Below are 8,277 nucleotides of genomic sequence, written 5' to 3' on the forward strand. Positions count from 1 at the left end.
AATCCTAGGCTCTCACGGGAATAGACTAATAGTAGTCCCAATTCTGAAATTCATTCATATAAAAGCACAAATAAAGAATACTAGGCTATCCATTCCAGTATTCTTGGGCTTCCCTTGTGGCTCAGCTGGTAAAGAATCTGCCTGCAATGTGGGAGACCTGGGTTTGATCCCTGGGTTGGGAAGATCCCCTGGAGAAGGCAAAAGCTACCCACTCCAGTATTCTGGCCTGGAGAATTGCATGGACTATATATAGTCCATGGGGTTACAAAGAGTCGGACACGACGGAGCAACTGTCACTTTCACTTCAAAGCACAAGTGATTGATAGAAGACAGGATGTAAAAACAGAGTTCACATTTTGTGAAGAAATAAAATGAGTTTTAGTCTAGAAGAACAGGTTATCACACTCACCAAGTTAGGCCTAAGACTTTTCAGTTTTACTCAAAACAAATATGTCAGATAACAGAGATAGTCATCAATAAAGATTATAGTATCTTGAATATGAAAAAACTTCCCAGAGAGACAATTCTATAGAAGAAACCAATAAGGGAAAAGAAAACACACAGATAATTTGACCCTAGTGCCTCAGTTTTATTAATCAACCAAAATTTTAAGAACTCAAACTATCTAAACTGACATTAAGCCCATACATTTTAAGAAAACAAAATGTTTTCAGTCATTAAATATTATGAGCCAGCCCCTGAAATTGAGTGGAAAAGGAAAATAATGTTACACACACACACACACACACACACACACACGAGTTCTAATGTCTGATAATGGTATCTCCCTACTCACTAGACTTAGTCAAATTCATTCAAAAATAGAGATTTAATTAAAATGAGTTCATATTCAATGGCTACTTGACCTGCTCTGACTGAAGGAAGAAGGTATGGCATATTTGTAGACTGGAAAGTAGTTTGATAAATGAACCACAGTGTCTGTGGAGAGAAGGTAGCAAGTGAGGCTGTACAGTCAACAAGGGGAAAATAAAATATGATTTGAATGACATGCTAAGGCACTGGAATTCCAGTCAGTCCATGATGGAGTACTGTGGAAACACAGACTTTTGGTTAGTTCTTGAAGTGGGAATGTGAAGAATGTAACTGAGGTGGCCGTTGTACTAAAAATGGAATATCTAGGTTAGACAATTGCTGCAATTTTCTAGAGGAGAGATGATGCATATTACAGCTAGAATATGGGAGATGAAGACAAGGAGTGAAAAGTTCGTGATGTATATGAAAGAAAAAATCAGTAGAATTTGGAGATTGGTTATATTTGCAAGTGATACCAGTGCTGGGGCTTGGGAGTTAGCTGGAATAGAGGGGAAAGAAAAGGTTTATCACAGGCAGATGATGCATTTAGATAGGATTGTTTTTTTAATCTGAGGTGCTTTTGGAAAATCTATGTAGAAGCATTTATTAGGAAGTTGGAAATATGAGACTAGGAATTCAGTAGAGAATTCTAAAATGGTAATTTAGCTTTGGAAGTTATTTATAGGATTATGGTGCACTCCATATATGCAAATGGCATTTCTAATCAAGAAAGCCCAGATTCAGCAATCAAATGTCCATGAGAAACCAGGTATGAAAGGTTACAAAGTAAGGACCAGATGGCCTCTTAGAGAATCCAGGCCTCATCGAATGGCCTTAAAATCAGAGACAAAGGGTCTTCTCTAGTTATGATTTTTGACAAGAGTAAAAATGGAAGCGATCCTAGGGAAGAATTTCATTTAAGGCCATGGAAAGGAGTCCACTACGCGTGCTCAGAGAACTAGGAGAGTCAAGTGCTGAAACTAAAGGAGCAGACAGACAGTGGTGAGAACGCAAGCTGTTTCAGCCGTAATTACTTAAAGCAGCTTTAATCACTTATTTTTAATTTCTATAATTTCCAATAACATACTACCCAAACAGACATGTACCAAATTTGACTAAAACATTTAAGTATTCCTATGTTATCATACATATAATCAATTTTTATTGCTTGTGCTCATGTATCATCTATTTAGATATCCATCCTTGTTTTAGATCCTGGTTGTAAACAAGACAGACAAGATCCCTGCTCTAATGGAGTCAAGGAGAAGATAAATGATACATATGTTTGTTTGTTTGTTTTAATGACTTTGCAGGAGAATTTTAGGAAGCATGGCGTTAGAAAATGTTTTTAGGAAATGACTAGGATAATGGGAAGAGAGATGGTGTGGATAGCTGGCACTATTTTAGATAGAAAATAACTGCTTATAAATGCTGGAGAGGGTGTGGAGAAAAGGGAACCTCTTACACTGTTGGTGGGAATGCAAACGAGTACAGCCACTATGGAGAACAGTGTGGAGATTTCCTAAAAAACTGGAAATAGAACTGCGATATGACCCAGCAATCCCACTTCTGGGCATACACACTGAGGAAACCAGATCTGAAAGAGACACGTGCACCCCAAAGTTCATCGCAGCACTGTTTATAATAGCCAGGACATGGAAATAACCTAGATGCCCATCAACAGACGAATGGATAAGGAAGCTGTGGTACATATACACCATGGAATATTACTCAGCCATTAAAAAGAATTCATTTGAATCAGTTCTAATGAGATGGATGAAACTGAAGCCCATTATACAGAGTGAAGTAAGCCAGAAAGATAAAGAACATTACAGCATACTAACACATATATATGGAATTTAGAAAGATGGTAACAATAACCCTATATGCAAAACAGAAAAAGAGACACAGAAATACAGAACAGACTTTTGGACTCTGTGGGAGAAGGCGAGGGTGGGATGTTTCGAGAGAACAGCGTGTATATTATCTATGGTGAAACAGATCACCAGCCCAGGTGGGATGCATGAGACAAGTGCTCGGGCCTGGTGCACTGGGAAGACCCAGTGGAATCGGGTGGAGAGGGAGGTGGGAGGGGTGATCGGGATGGGGAATACATGTAACTCTATGGCTGATTCATGTCAATGTATGACAAAACCCACTGCAATGTTGTGAAGTAATTAGCCTCCAACTAATAAAAATAAATGAAAAAAAAATTTAAAAAAAAAAGAAAGAAAATAAGTGCTTATCTAAGAAGGTGGTTTTTCAAGCCATTTTCCAAGTCAGAAGACAAGTACTCTAAGCAGAGGCAATAGAATAAAATCCTGAGAAAGGAAAGAGATTGGCTGGTCTGAGACGATAGCATGTCTAGAACTCATTGATTAAAAAGGAAGGTGATTAAGGACAAAGTTGGAAAGACAGGCAGAGCTCACATGGTGCCTTTTGGGCCTTGTTAAGATTTCATGTAAATGCAGACAGAAGACATCAAGAAGAGATGAACTGAAAGAAGGAAGAGGCTTATAGGAGAGTGAAAAGATCTAGAGTGCCTCTATCCAACAAAAAATAACATGAGCTACATGTGTAATTTAAAATTTTCTAGTAGCCACACTAAGAAAGTGAATAGAAATAGGTGAAATTAAGTTTAATAATATATTTCATTAACCATACATTTCAAAAATATTTAGATATTTTACACTCTTTTTTATCATATCCAGTCTTCAAAAATTTTGTGTGCATTTTAACATGCCAGCTCAGACGAACTACATTTCAAAGGCTTAATTGCCACATGTGGCTACTGAAGGGCAATGTGGGTCTTGCAGTTTCAGTAGAATTCACAGAAAATGTATTCATCATTCACCCTACCTAAGGACTCTTGGTTCCAGAAAGTGAGCAAATGCTTAGAAAAGTCTTGCCCTCAAAAGAAAGGAAGGTTTTCAGGAAAAGGAGATACAGAATGTTTGCTGTGAAGAGGTTAGAGATATACAGATGTCTGTGCCCAATAAAATGCAGATTCCAGGAGACAGTCAAAAAGACTTCCCACTCCATCCTCACTTCATTTGATGACTTCAGGTCTTCCCTCTCTTCTGGATCACTCTCACAAATATATAAAGGATGTTGTTTCTCCTGTTTAAAACAAAAACTTCCTGACCACTTTCCTTTCTTTGAAAACATTTCTTTCCTTTGTTTAAAAACGAAACTCAAAAAAACTTTCCATTTTGGCTATTCCCAAACTATCTCCTCTCACCCATTCTCTCTTGAATCTATTCCAGTTAGGGTTTGGCCTCTACTTTGCAGATATGCAGATGACAACACCCTTATGGCAGAAAGTGAAGAAGAACTAAATAAACAGCCTCTTGATGAAAGTGAAAGAGGAGAGTGAAAAGGTTGGCTTGAAGCTCAACATTCAGAAAACTAAGGTCATGGCATCCAGTCCCATCACTTCATGGCAAATAGATGGGGAAACACTAGAAACAGTGGCTGACTTTATTTTTCCGGGCTCCAAAATCAGTGCAGATGGTGATTGCAGCCATGAAATTAAAAGATGCTTACTCCTTGGAAGGAAAGTTATGACCAACCTAGACAGCATATTAAAAAGCATGTGGTGGATTGAGAGTTTGACTATAAAGAAAGCTGAGTGCCGAAGACTTGATGCTTTTGAACTGTGGTATTGGAGAAGACTCTTGAGAGTCCCTTGGACTGCAAGGAGATCCCACCAGTCCATCCTAAAGGAGATCAGTCCTGGGTGTTCACTGGAAGGACTGATGCTGAGGCTGAAACTCCAATACTTTGGCCACCTGATGCGAAGAGCTGACTCATTGGAAAAGACCCTGATGCTGGGAGGGGTTGAGGGCAGGAGGAGAAGGGGACGACAGAGGATGAGATGGCTGGATGGCATCACCGACTCAATGGACATGGGTTTGAGCATGCTCCAGGAATTGGTGATGGACAGGGAGGCCTGCAGTCCATGGGGTCACAAACAGTTGGACACGACTGAGCGACTGAACTGAACTGATGGTGCCCAGTATCATGTCATCATGGAGATGGCTCTCAAGCTAGAATTCTAATATATTAGTTGTTGGGACCTGTTTACAGCGTATTTTAAACTTGTATAACCCGATTTCAGTTCTCAGAGTAACAGTGTGAACACGGGAGGTACACAGAAAATATATTATCTCATTGTACAGGAAAACAACCGAAGGAAAAAGAAAGAGAAATATTTTGCTGAAGCACCCATGCCTCTAATAAAACCTAGAACTCAGCTTTGCTGAGCAGTTCTCTTCCCGGTACAACTTGTGAAAATTAAAAGCAGAAAGAACGACCGTTGCTAGTACAAACCTAACAGAGGAAGGAGAGGAGACCGTGTGTTTGATGGAGATGTCTCTGCTGAAGCAGCCAGGGAATAATCAGGCCTGGCGCAGACTGTGATGCTCACAAACGCAGAGTGTGATGCCAGCACAGGCAGCAAAGGGTTTGTCTCTGTTAACCGCCTACGTGCGTGCTTAGTCACTTCAGTCGTGTCCGACTCTCTGCGACCCCATGGACCATGGCCCGCCAGGCTCCATGGGATTCTCCAGGCAGGAGGTCTGGAGTGGGCTGCCATTCCCTTCTCCTCTGCCGCTCCATCCCATCCTTATCCGTGTCCCGGGAACCTGCAGACTCCACCTCCGGGCGAGGCCGCCCCTCGCAGGCGTCCCGGGCGGCGCCTCGCGCGGCCACAACTGCTGCGTTGGAGCCGCGCGAGGGGGATGCGGGGCCCGGCCGGGGAGGCAGGACCGGCTCGGCCAGTGCTGCCGCCCGGGCTTCTGGGTCCGGAACGAAGGGCACCGCCGGCGAGATCGCGCCCCCCCTGGCTCGCCCTGTGATTCAGTGAGCAGGGACCCACGGTTGGTGTAGACCATGCCGAGGGCGGGCATTCCCCAAGCAAGGTCTTCTTGAGTTTCCGTTTTGTGCCCGTTGGTCTTATTTGCCCCCCTGCGCAATTCTAGAGGGGTTTTGCTGCTGAGGAATCACCCTCTGAGAGAATAAAGGATATGGGTAAGGATGGACTCAAATTTGGCTCTTTCTGCCTCTTTCGGTTTCAGGCTTCAGGAGGCCAGCTAAGAGAACTCAGACCTTAAGAGTTCGTGTAAATTGAAGGAAAAGTTTGTTAGTGAATTTAAAGACAAAGTCTTATATTTCTGATATGGCTATAAAATAAAGAGGTTGACGGGGAGAAAAGGTGCCAGACATTGGAGATTCGGGAGATTAGACTGTGAGAGTAGATTGCCATATGAGAAAAATTAGAGGACAAGGTGATTAAAAAAAAAAAAAAAGACAATTTGGTTGCAAGAAAAAAACCATCTCTTACTAGCAATAGCAAAAGGAAGGTACATGTGTACATTTATTGTATTGTATGAACAGATATGATTACATAATCTAAAGGCAAGAAGTTAGCCAGGTGCCGTGAGAAACTCAGCAAGACAAAAAATCCCGCTTTTTTGACCCTGTAAATGTGGGGATGTGGGTAATACTTAGAGGGGCTGATGGACGGGAGCAGCCCCCGTAAACTGGTTTTCACAGCCCCCCCGGCGGCTCACACTGTAAAGAGTCTGCCGGCAATGCAGGGGGTGAGGGCTCAGTCCCTGGGTGGGCAAGACCCCCTGGAGAAGGGAATGGCTGCTCACTCCAGTATTCTTGCCTGGAGAATTCCATGGACAGAGGAGCCTGGTGGGCTATAGTCCGTGGGGTTGCAAAGAGTTGGACACAACTAAGCAACTAACACACACAGAGAGAGTCCTATTTAAGGTTGTTAAATGAACAAAAGTATTTGAGAACTAATTACTGGATTTTTCAAGATAGTGATATTGGTGGTTTGATGAAAAACATCTCTCAGGAAATTATGAAACAGTGAAAAATGAGCAGCTGTAGTATTAAATTTCCCTCAATTTTAAGCATCTTACTCAAGGACATAATTAGTATTTATTTGTCTCCGTATTTTCCTATAAAAAAGAAGCATTTATCTTCTCATTTCTCTCTTGTATCCTTAGTGAAAAATGCCACAAGATCTTGTGTGGATAAGACAGGAAGCAAGAATGTTGGGGGTAAGAACTAAAGGCTACTTAAGCAAATAAATGACTAAAATGTTGCAATTTCTTTTTTAAAATTTATTTATTTTTTAATTGAAGGATAATTGCTTTATAGAATTTTGTTGTTTTCTGTCAAACATCAGTATGAATCTAAATATAAAATAGGTATCTAAATATAAAAAGGAGAGGTCTTTAACCACCTCCATTATGAACTCCCCAAATGAAAGAGAGGTAATGAAAGTGTCCTGAAATGATTATGTAATAATATCTGCATTCTCCACATGCCACCTGAAAGTATCAACTATATTAAAGTTAAATAGAGCAAAAATTATGAATCTATCAACTATATTTAAATAACCCCAAACCACTGCAACCTAGTCATACTCCCAAGAAATATACTCTGAGTCTGGAACTAGGTATAAAAATCCCTTGTTGGCATCTATAAATTATTTTGAGCTGAGCTGATGATGACAGTGGTCCCAAATGAAATGGTCAGATTGTGGGAATAATATTCAGGAAAATCTGCAGACTGTACAGCATTGTGGACAGTGATCATAATGGCACTATATTCTTGAAATCATCCTACAGATGTGGCACTGTTATCCCAATCAACTCATCAAATCTAGCAGGTTACATCCTTTTTCATTAGCCACCCACATTTTTGGATGATGGAACCAGATTAGGGATTAAACCAACAGGATTAAAGTTTGGCCCAGGAATGTTTCTGACTCCTCAATTCTATTATTGTCTTCCCTTATTTAAGATCTACCTGACCTCAACAAGAATTGTACTAAGAGCCTTGCATAAAGCAGACAATGAACCCAAGTTTCCACTCCTCATTCCCAATTTTCTGATGTTAAGATCTAGATTCCTAACCCCCTTTTCTGCTAATCTGATATGGTTACTGAGAAGGAATAAAGTGTTTCTGAGAATATATATGTTACTGGTCACGTTACTATCCTTCTGATGAGATCTACCATTATCTAAGAGTTTAGATCTCATTTAATTCTACTTTCCAGTTTTGGACAAGGTGAAATAGATAGACTTTTCTCTATTCCTGCCACTAGTTACAGCTAAAACTTTGGACAAAGAAGACTGAAAGATTTTCAGAAGGCAGAAGAGCTAGGGACCTTGAAATCCAAAGAATGACATGGTGGTGAGTTTCCTGGGGCATTTTATTTGTTTGTTTTTCTTCACATCTCCAGAACTGAGTGCTCAAGAAGCCTGTAACCTAAAAACACCATTAGGCACAGACAAAAAAAAAACAAGGAAAGCCTATTTTTTCAGCCATGTTGTTGTTCAGTTGCTAAGCTGGGTCTGACTGTTTGCAGCCCCATGGACTGCAGCACGCCAGGCTCGCCTGTCCTCCACTGTCTCCCGGAGCTTGCTCAGATTCACGTCC

At 41.0% G+C, this 8,277-nt stretch overlaps 1 protein-coding gene across 1 annotated transcript in view; it reads left to right on the plus strand.

The window, feature by feature from the left end:
• Window positions 1-4,192, plus strand: part of MS4A13 (membrane spanning 4-domains A13) — a 58,400-nt gene extending 54,208 nt beyond the window's left edge. The window contains exon 10 of the mRNA XM_061142698.1: window positions 4,080-4,192. The gene's annotated coding sequence lies outside the window, so the exon portion shown is untranslated. The remainder of the gene's footprint in view (window positions 1-4,079) is intronic.
• The last annotated feature ends 4,085 nt before the right edge of the window (window positions 4,193-8,277 follow it).

Source organism: Dama dama, chromosome 1, assembly GCF_033118175.1.
Source record: "Dama dama isolate Ldn47 chromosome 1, ASM3311817v1, whole genome shotgun sequence".
Taxonomy (NCBI): Eukaryota; Metazoa; Chordata; class Mammalia; order Artiodactyla; family Cervidae; genus Dama; species Dama dama.